We start from the raw sequence: 11,387 nt of genomic DNA on the forward strand, positions 1-11,387 counted from the left end.
AATAAATCAGGGAGCAAATGTAAAATGTTATATCTGATTAGTAATTACTACGCTGATTAAATTTGCCCAGGTAAATTAAAGCCATATCTTCAATCCTCCTTATGTGAAAAGGATTCATATCTTTTCAGAAATATTTCTTTTCAGCAAGCACACTGTGGATGAGAGAAAAAGGCAAGATACCAGAATCTACATGAATCTGCTCAATTTAGGTGTTAACTTGCCTACTGAAAACAGAGAACATATCCTAATGAATTCAGAAGGCCTATATATATATATGTAACAGGGAAAGAAGAGCTCATCATTTTATCATCCCGATCTTCTCCAGGCTTGATTTATTTCGGCACTCATATGCTGGAATGTTTCATACTGTACCAGGTTGCATATGCTTGCACACTAATTCTCAATTGCCGTATGCAGTTTGTGACAACCATCTGCTTCGACCTCCCTTTGAGTTCTTTCTCCCACTCAGCCCAGCTGAAGTAAAAATATGGACAGAAACAACTTCTGCAGGGAAATGAAAAAGTTAATAGGAGAGTTAAAGTTATATTGTGTATCTGCCTTTTGCATGGATGTGCTCCTGCAACTTATGCTCCACTTATCAAATATTTCTGAAATGCAAAGCCTGACACTTAGCAGAAAGCTGTAAAGAATGCCATGTTTCCTCTGACAGGCTTGGCTGTGGAGGAAAGGTAATAATAAAATATGTACATCTAGTGCACATGGCGACGCTAGAGCCCCCTAGCACTGCTCCAGCAACCTAGACTTACAGTATGTAGCACCTTGTCACATACCAGAGGGCGAGGGGGGAGAAGAGGAAGAAAGAGAGAAATAAGCATATTTGAAAATGCCTGAAAAAAATCAACAACACATTTTGGAGTTTGACTTGAAAAGGAGGGTTGATATATATTTCCTAAAAATTATTGCATTACGGTAGAGTTGAAAGAAACTCCATAACTACAGAGGTCATATCTCCTATCTTTTTGCAGGGAGCATGAAAGGAGAAACAGGAAAACGTGTCTGAGAATTTTAAAAACAGACATTAAATTTGTGTATTTATATTTGAAAGATATTTTTTTAAAAAGGAAATGCTTGAGTTATTAGAAAACATACCACGGTCATGAAAGTGACTGTATCTATTGTAACTTCACCAAATCAAAGGCACTACCAATTGTATTGGATCTGATCCCATGAACTCTGAAATGTGAAAAAATTACATGTTGAAAGCAGTGGGAAGTTCTATATCTCCATCTAAATATGTTTTATCTAATTCCACATCTATATCCATATCTATACCTCTCACCCAAATCGATCAAAGTATGGTAGCTAAGTAATTCATACCATGTACATGTGTCTAACCACAAGAAAAAGAAAAATGACCTTGGGACCCAAGAAGAATGATGGTATGGGAAATTTCTGGGAGAGGAAGAAGGAGAGAAGTAATAAGAGGAGGATGAAAAAGGAGGAAAGAAAAGAACCTGAATATATGTAGAGAGGACTAGAGGCATGATCTGAGGTAAAGCTGTTATACTAGTATTCAGAAGATCACCATCACAGTCTCTGTGTTCCAAAACCATTAATATTTCTACAGGAAAAGCATAAAGTGAGAACATGAGATGAAATTGGCAGATAAAGAAAAATAAATGTCCTGGATATAGCACTAATGAAGTTCAGATGGAATCAAATATAAAGGCTGGTGAATCATTACTAAAATGGGCAAAATACAAGTTCAGTGTGTTCTCTTAGAGTCTGGGCCACCAGATTCTGTCTAAATATAATTGATCACTTCTAAAAGCCACAAGTCCTACAAATATTTTGTTGCATTTTACCTTTTCCTCTAAACTTGATGGTGTATCAGAAGAACTTCAGTTGAATATATCAGAACCAGGTTATGGAATTGGGGTACATTACCTTACAATTATTGGAAAAAATTTAAAATCCTTTAAAGAGCTCAACAAAGAATAAAGATCAATTATGTAATGGTTTAGAGCATGGGCTTTGGAATCAGCCTGGGTTAAAATTCAGCTCAACTTTTGACTCTGACATTTATCAGCTTATGAACTTATGCCTCAGTTTCTCTATTTGTAACATGACCAAGAAGAGCACCTGCTTTATTGTTATTAGGATAAAGTGAGAACGTATGTGTGTATCACCTAGCACACTGCTGAGTACATAATAAATGCTCAATAAATGATAGTTCCTTTTATTACTGTCAAAAGTCTGGAGGAAACAGATGATAAAAGCTTCATGGGGGCTGGGAAGGAAGATGCAGGAAAGTCACCATGGACAGTTTGTGACAGACAGGGCACTGTGTTCTTCCATGGGCAGGTAGGGGCATGAGACGTCCAGTTTGGTTAATTGAGAAAACGTGATCTTTTGTCATCATATGATGTTGAAGCTTAAATTTAAGGATTACACATGTCGCTGATTCTTCGGCAAATACTCCATAAGGCCACAGTAAATGGTTCCACTTCTGGAAATATAATTCCTTCTCTACCGAACCAGATTACCTTATGAAGGCTAAGCTTTGCTACCTTTGGTTGATGAAGGCTTGAGGTCAGTGTGTGTGTGTGTGTGTGTGTGTGTGTGTGTACATATTACATATGTGAATACATAGGTGTATATATTTCCTAATATTAAAAAAAAAAAACGCTTTTGTAATTCGGGTTTTCAAAGATGGTCTCTGCTTTGTTTCCCTTAGTCTCTTCCAGAAACTGAAAGACTTGATCACCCTCATTTTTATTTTCAGCTAACTGGTTTCATCTACTTTGATTTGTGTTGTGCAGCAGAATTTTGGGATGCCAGATGTCTAAAACACATAGGTTAAAAGCGGGTCAGTTTCAACACAAGACTATCATTTTACAGTTTAGTGAATATATTTACAAATTCCATAGTAACAAGCCCGTTGACACAGGCACAGTGAAATTATTATCCTCTACAAATAATCTAGTACAAAAACGTCTTCTTCAGACCCTGTGTGCCTTTCTATCACTGATCAGAGCCCAGCACCTGACTGTAGGGCTTATGAAAGTTTGAAGTGGAGGAAGAGTTGCTGTAGCTTGGGGCTCTTGTTAATGACTACAGAATCCTCACTCTGCAGCCAAGCCTGGCAAAGTCCACAAGAAACAGCAGGGCTTAAATAGCTCACTGCTAGTCCTAGCAGGGTTCTTGTCAGTCAAATATATTCACTGCATACCTATTGTGTGCAGAGTGCATCTTTTCACTTGCCAATTCAGCACTGAGAGGTTGGTTTAGCTCTTTTTATCTTTATGACCTGCAGACTGGTAATAGCATTTCTAGCAGTGTGTTCATTTTAACAATAATTTATTCCAATAAAACAAGGTGGATGTTCCCTAGATATGGCCACCATATGCCCTGAATTTTCTGGGCTAATCTTGATTTCATGTCATTTTATTTTCATTCCAATAAAGGCAATTAGTGAAATACATAATGAAATGTGATTTCAATTTTTTATATTATTCTGAGATTTCATATAATGAATTGGCATATCAGAAAAAGATATTTTGCGAGGTTATGTTTATGGGTTTCTTTGGAAAGTGTGGTTACTGGGTAGGCCACAGCATTCCTTACCAAGGGGTTTTATTTTTACTTCTTGAACAAAAACTAGGCTATTTCAAGAAGGTGTGCTAGCATCTATGTCCACCTTTGGCTCCACTGAGGTCTTCCCCGTGCCTCCATCTCCCCCTTCAATGACCATTAAGGGCTGTATTCTAATACAGTCACGGATCTTACACCTATTAAGAATCGTTAGGTTTCAAGTCATAGAGACCCCAGTTTAAACTGACTTCAAAACACAGGAGGTGTATTAGGTCATATAGTCAAAAAGGCAAACTAAGGCTGGCTATAATTGAGACTTAACTTGGAAACTCGTATGATGTTGTCCAGGACTGGTTTTATCTCCCCTGTCCTCTGTATTGACTTCATTCTCAAATTCCCCACAGGGACCCTCATAGCCCTGTCACCTTCATGGTCTCAAAATGGCCTCAGCACTTCCAGACTTTAGATCTTCACCCCTCACTGGCAAGGAAAAGGAAGGTTTCTTGTGGTAGCCTCCATGGAAGAGAAATACTTTTTGTTACCAGAAGCCCTAGGAAACATTTCCATTGCTTCACTGATTCTGCTTATGTTCTGTGCCTTGTCACTAACCAATTACTTGGTTGGAGGGATGGGATCCACCAGTGGGTTTAAGCCAATCAAGAGCCACTTTAAAATTTGGGGTGAAGTCAATCATACCTGTGCCATGCTATGTGATTAAAAATGGTTCTTCCGAAGCAAAATTTGGGTTTTGTTACTAAGAGAGGGAAGGATGCTGGAAAGAATAAAATATCAAATGTCTACTACAGGTCTCTGTGTTTGTGCACACCATCAAAATACAATTTCCTAGGGTAAAAGAGCATGCAATGCAAAGCAGTCAAATCATGTTATCTGTACACGTTGAGTGTTCAGTCAGACTCACTAGCTGATTTTTTTTTTTTTCTGAAGACCAGGCACATAGTTCATAAGATGAAATTTCATGCCTGAGACAGAGCTATCCAGAGATGCTCAGGTTCACTCATATGTAGTCAAAATTACAGATGTCAAGTCAAGAAATTCCAAGTGGGCATAATAGTATCAGCATAATAGTATCAGCATTTCTTTTAAGAAGCACAGGAAATATGAGGACTCCAGAGGTCCTCAGATCCCCGGACAAAGAGAAGCGTTCTAGGATTATGAAGCTAAGATGAAATCCAAACTTGGTATCTTCCAAACTTGCTCCACTATAAGTATTACCTGGGGGAACATCTTTAAAACACAGATACTGGATTTCCACCCCAAACTTTATGAGTTGGCAGCTCTAGGGGAAGGGCCTAATATCTGTATTTTCAAAAATAATCAAATTGGGGAAACCATCAACTTACTCCACATCTCCTATTCATCCACTGTGAAAGTCAGATAAATTTATATTGAAAGGGAGGAGGGGGGACACCCCTTGAAATTGCCTCATTTATTCATTCAACAAATATTTATTTTACATTTATTCTGTCCTAGATACCATGCTTCTAGGCAGTAAATATACAGAGAAGAATAGTCAGATAAAGCCTCTGGATACATGGGATTTATGGTGTTTAGGGAATATGATTAACAAATAAGAAAATACATAGATAGATGACTACTACAAAGGAGAATTATAGGCTGCTAGAGGAGTGATTAGGAGATCTCGTGTCATCGGGAGATCCTTAACCACTTATTCAGTAGTCCACGTATGTGATATAACTGAGTCTCCAGTCATATGTGACAAACATTAGGACAAGTCCAAGATAGACCACACCCCAATGGAGCATGACTAGGGAAGCAAACTGGCCTACATCGTTTTAAGTTTAAGAACATCACTGAAAGAAATCTTGGGGAAACGCCCACGGCTGGTGTTTATTCTATCTTCATACATCTTCCTAGTGTTTATTCAGACAGAGCTGAACCTATTTCTTGATTTCAAAAACCAAATCCCTAGAACCAAAGGGATTGCTGATTTTACTATCTTCAGCATTTATAAGGGCGAATATCAAGATCGTGCATGTAGATATAAATGCTGGTACTGTGTGTTTGAAACAGGCCTTGCGATTTGGTCAACTTAATCAAATAGGTCAAACTTGTCTATGTTGTTTCTCTCACATAAAATATGAATATCATAAAAGATTAAATCAGAAGACGTTTTGTCTCTTGCATTCACAAGAATAGATGACTTTCTATTCTATTTCTTTTCTATTATTACCTTTTTAGGGTAGTGATTCACTAATGTGTGAAATAGTGCTATTATGATGCTTCTTTTGTAAATGAGAATTATTATTGGGATACATCACACATTTTTTTTTTCACATTTTTATTTTAAATACCAAAGTCCCAGGGGCTCCTGGGTGGTTCAGTGGTTGAGCAGCTACCTTTGGCTCAGGTCATGATCCCGGGGTCCTGGGATCAAGTTCTGCATCAAGCTCCCCAAAAGGAGCCTGCTTCCCCTCTGCCTATGTCTCTGCCTCTCTCTGTGTCCCTCATGAATAAATAAGTAAAATCTTAAAAAAAAAAAAAAAAGAAGTCCTGAAGCTTGTTGATTCAAATAACAGAGTAGAAATGAACATTTTGAGTTTCTGAATATACTTTCAGCTCTGAAGTCGGTATAGAAACTGGAATCCTATTAATTCTACTAAATTGAGATTAATATATTGTCTAATAAAAATGCTATGCGTAAGGCAAAGGAATAAAAGTATTGGGTAATTATGATACAAAGATGAACATCTCTCAGGTTTTAATTTTGAATTGATAGTCCAATATGGAAAGATTCTCACCTTACACCCAAGATTTCAAGATAGTGTCACCCTTATAAACCGGCTTCTTGTTTTCCTCCAAAGTAGTTAGCTATGCAACATAATGTATCTTTTAACTCAGACTGGATTTTTAAAAAGTATCAAATTATAAAATGCTGCTGTGAGATTGAATTCAGTGGTCAATATACCCATGATTTCCCGTCTTGAAAATATAACTCAAGATCCCTGTTCATTATAAAATTCTTGTTACTAGACTGATTTTGTGTCTTTGGAGAGAAAGCCCAATGGCCATCAAACTGACTCTTTACACACAATTAGTTGCTTGTTTTTTTTGTAAGTTTTGAGTTCTGCCTCAGTTGTGAAACGGAAATATCTTCAGGAAAATTAAAAATTCAATCAACAAATCAATATTTTAATTTTACGGTATAGGCATTTGAAAGGCATTTGAGACTGCTGGGGCTTCTGTTGCTGATGCTGTTGTTGTTGCTGTTGGTTTGGTTGATTTCTTTGGTTTTCTTCCAGATGTTTAACAGCATAAAGATATACCCATAAAAAATCCATTCCTAAGTAAATGAACATGCTTCTCTTCCTTATTGTATAGAGCAGATAAAGATGACTATAATCAGTATACTTGCTGGCGATTACATAACAATCTTTTGTCTGAGTAATATATGGCTCAGAGGCTACAGTATCAGCACAATAGGGTGCAATGCTTGAGGGAAATCCTTGGGAAAAAAGTCAAAAGCAGGAAAACAAAACAATTGTCTACTTATGAGTACTGGCTATTTTGAGGGTTCAGATGGTGTGCTATTTATTGGTCAGGCAGGAGGGATAGACAATGAGCAAAAGAAAACATAATTACAGAATGGAGAGAGGCAGGGACCTGACAACATCATTTGCTTTACTAGATCCAGCCATGCTGCATACAACTTCAGACTTTCCACATTTATGAGCCAATACATTTCTTTTTTAAAACTTATGTTACATTGTACTTGGTTTCTGGCAATTGCAGGCAAAGTCCCAACTAATATATCAGGTGTTGAAAAATATATGGTGCAGAGTTCTGTTCATGGTTATGAGAGAATGAAAATAGAGCACAATGTTATTTATTATATGTTCATGATCTTTATTAGCAAATATTGTAAGTTTTGATAAAATGCTATTTTCTTATAAATTGAAAGCTACTCAGAAAGTGGGTTAGAGCTGATAACAGTTTTATTGAAGGCAAAATAACAAACTAAAATAAAGTTTTCATGCTTTTAATAATTATTTTTGTAATTAGATGATACAGGAGGCTCTGCCGAAGCAAATTCTATAAACCCTTTCTAGAAGAAAAGGACAAATCAGTCTAGGATGTATTATGGTGGTTTATTGTGTTTAAGAATTTTTTTACGATTATTTATTTATTTATTCATGAGAGACACAGAGAGAGAGAGAGAGAGAGGTAGAGAAAGAAGCAGGCTCCATGAAGGGAGCTGGACGTGGGACTCGATCCCTGGTCTCCAGGATCAGGCCCTGGGCTGAAGGCAGCGCTAAACTGCTGAGCCACCTGGACTGCCCATTTATTGTGTTTAAAAGAGTCAACCTGATGTTCCAAACCATCTGCCTCTCTAACACAGGTGACCATAAGTTCAGTAAGTTATGTTTACTAACACATAGAACTGTATGTCGTACATCTGGGGAATGTTGTTATTAAAAAAAGGAAATTTAAAAATTTTGAGCACTAAACTATACGTAAAATTATTGAATAATCCTAGATAACTGAGGCCTTGTAGAAAGGTGACAGATTTTAATGATTCTTAAGCAAGAAAAAGACACTCAGAATGTAAGAAGGATTGTAGAATCCCTGGAGTTTTTAAAGACGCGTTTTCTTCTGGTTTAGTGTCTGTTGCATACTTGAAGTAAATACATTCAAAATTTTAGTCTGGTGTTTCCTGACACCTGTCTTATTGAATGAAAGTTTGTATTTTAAAAAGGGTGGGAGGTGCGCCTGGGTGGCTCAGTCAGTTTAGTGGCTGACTCTTGATTTCAGCTCAGGTCATGGTCTCAGTGTCCTGAGATCGAACCCTGTGTGGGGCTCCACGCTCAGCAGGGAAGTTTGCGTCAGGATTCTCTCTCCCTCTCTCTCTGCCCCTCCTTCTGCTCATGCATTCTCTCTCTCAAATGAATAGGTTAATTTTTAAAAAGTAAGTTTATACCTCATTTAAATGTTTATTATAAATGACTTATACTACTTTGTACCTTACTGGATAAATGGATTTTGTTTTCAATAGCCAACTTCACCTCTAAACCTTCGCTTCTAAACCATCACCACCAAAGGTTAATCCCTGGCATCAAAGATAAAATAAAAGGTGCTCCGATGTTTGAGTATGATAGAGAGCCACCTATGAAATCCAGAACTCAGTCTTTGGATAATTTCTTCTTACTTGATAAGCATGTGTTGCTGCAGGAGTCTGCATGTTCTTTTTTACCCTTTTCTTCTGATTTTTTTTTCTTTTTCTTTTTACATGCCAGTATAATTAACATTCAGTGTTCTATAAGTTTCAGGTGTATAATATAGTGACTCGGCAATTCTATACATTACTCAGGGCTCATCACAGTAAGTCTACTCTCAACCCTCTTCACCTCTTTCACCCATCCCTCTGCCTACCTCCCTTCTGGTGACCAGCAGTTGGTTCTCTACAGGTAAGTCTGATTTTTGTTCATCTCTTTTTTTCTTTGTTCATTGGTTTTGTTTCTAAGTTCCACATATGAGTGAAATCCTATTTGTCTTTCTCTGACTTATTTCACTTAGCTATTAGCCTTTAGACCCATCCATGTTGTTGAAAATGGCAAGATTTCATTCTTTCTATGGCTGAATAATATTCCGTTGTATATTCGTATCATATCTTTATCCATTCATCTATCAATGGTTACTTAACTTGCTTCCATAATTTTGGCTATTGTAAATAATGCTGCAGTAAGCATAGGGATGCATATATCCCTTTGAATTAGTGTTTTTGTATTCTTTGAGTAAATATCCAGTAGTAGAATTACTGGATCATATGGTAGTTTATTTTTAATTTTTTGAAGAACATCCATATGGTTTTCCACAGTGACTGTACAAGCTTGCATTCCCACGAACAGGACACAAGAGTTCCTTTTTCTCTACATCTTTACCAATACTTGTTGTTTCTTGTGTTTTTGATTTTAACCTTTCTGACATGTGTGAGAGGATATCTCATGATTTTAACTTGCATTTCCCTGATAATAAGTAATGTTGAGTGTCTTTTCATGTGTTTGTTGGTCATCTGGATGTCTTCTTTGGAGATATGTCTGTTCATGTCTTCTGCCCATTCAAGAAAAATTGGGTGGCCTTTTTTTTTTTGGTGTTGAGTTGTATAAATTCCATATATATATATATATGTATTTTTTTGACAGGGGGTGCATTTGCTTCATCGCTTATGTTGCATATTCAAACAAATACAATAAACCCTGTTCTAAAAATGTAAGGCCTCTCTGCAAGTTCTGTATTATTTTAGAATTCCTATTGGCTAATAAAAGTGGCATTCCACTACAGAACTGGGACTATCTAGAAATAGCACGGTGAATTTTTTGCATGCAGGATATTATGTCTTATGTCATGGCACAATTGAATTGACTCAATTGAATTGAGTCTGAAATCAAATGTTCATATGTGAACAATGATTATAACTATTGTTACATTTGCATTAATGCAATTGTATGTTACTTTAATGTTATAATCAGTAACCAAGGCAAATCATTGTTACATTAATCAGCTTATCCACATATGTACAGTTGGCTCCCCAAACATTAACTGTATAAAACTTAAAGGAATAACAGTATCTAGCTGCATATATGTTCCATTTCTTCAAAGAGAGACTTGGTATTTTTAGTCTTCCTTCCCTAAGTCACATAGCTAGTTGCAAAGGCCAATGTTATACAATGCTGAAGACCATGGACAGGTACTGTTCATCTGACACCGAATTCAGTCATCCTGATCCCTATCATAACACCTGTGCATATCTGTCAATGCCTGCAAGAGGATGCATCCCTGGATGAAGTCATCAAATCTGATCTGCTCCCATACTTGTCTGTCCAACTTTCAAATGAGAATGTCATGAGACTGGTCAGAGAGCCAGTACCCTGAGAGTGCTTGCTTGAGCTCGTTCTTGTTAATCATCTCAGAATTGCCCCTGTCATAGGTGTGAAAGATGTTCTGAAGTCTGTAATGGACTTCCAGATGCCATTGGACTTGCTGAAGTTCATGCCAGCCTTGTTCTCTCAGTCAAACATACGATTGACCTATGTCATGGATTAAATGGAGCCTATGTATTTGCCTATATATGCAGATATCTTCTTCCATTCAATAGATGGTCTTCTGTTTTGTTGCTTGTTTCCTTTGCTGTGCAGAAGCATTTTATTTTGATGTAGTCCCAATAGCTTATTTTTGCTTTTGTTTCCCTTGCCTTAGGAGACATATCTAGAAAAATGTTGCCACTGACAATGTCAGTGAAGTTACTGTTTGTGCTCTCTTCTAGGATTTTTATGGTTTCAGGTCTTACTTTTAAGTCCTTAATCCATTGAGTTTAGGGTGTAAGAAAGTGGTGAGGTTTCTGTGTGTAGCTGTCCAGTTTTCCCAGCACCATTTGTTAAGAAGATTGTCTTCTTGCCATTGATATTCTTGCCTCCTTTGTTGAAGATTGACCATATAATAGTGGACTTATTTCTGGGCTCTCTATTCTGTTCCATTGATTTATATGTCTACTTCGTGCCGGTACATACTATTTTGATTACTGCAGCTTTGAAGTGTATCTTGAAATCTGGGATTGTGAAACCTACAGTTTTGTTCTTATTTTTCAAGATTGCTTTGGCTCTTTGGGGTCTTTGTGGTTCTATACAAATTTTAGGATTATTTGTTCTAGTTCTGTGAAAACTGCTATTGGTATTTTGATAGAGATTGTATTAAATCTGTAGATTTCTTTGGGTGGAACATTTTAAACAGTATTTGTTCCCCTAATCCATGAGCATGGAATATCTTTTCATTTGTGTCATCTTCAATATCTCTCATTA

At 37.0% G+C, this 11,387-nt stretch overlaps 1 pseudogene; it reads right to left on the reverse strand.

Annotated features, from left to right (window-relative positions):
- Positions 1–10,252: 10,252 nt before the first annotated feature.
- On the reverse strand, positions 10,253–10,610 carry LOC121498449 (annotated as a pseudogene).
- Between the last annotated feature and the right edge of the window lie 777 nt (positions 10,611–11,387).

The sequence above is a fragment of the Vulpes lagopus genome, chromosome 9, assembly GCF_018345385.1.
Source record: "Vulpes lagopus strain Blue_001 chromosome 9, ASM1834538v1, whole genome shotgun sequence".
Classification (NCBI taxonomy): Eukaryota; Metazoa; Chordata; class Mammalia; order Carnivora; family Canidae; genus Vulpes; species Vulpes lagopus.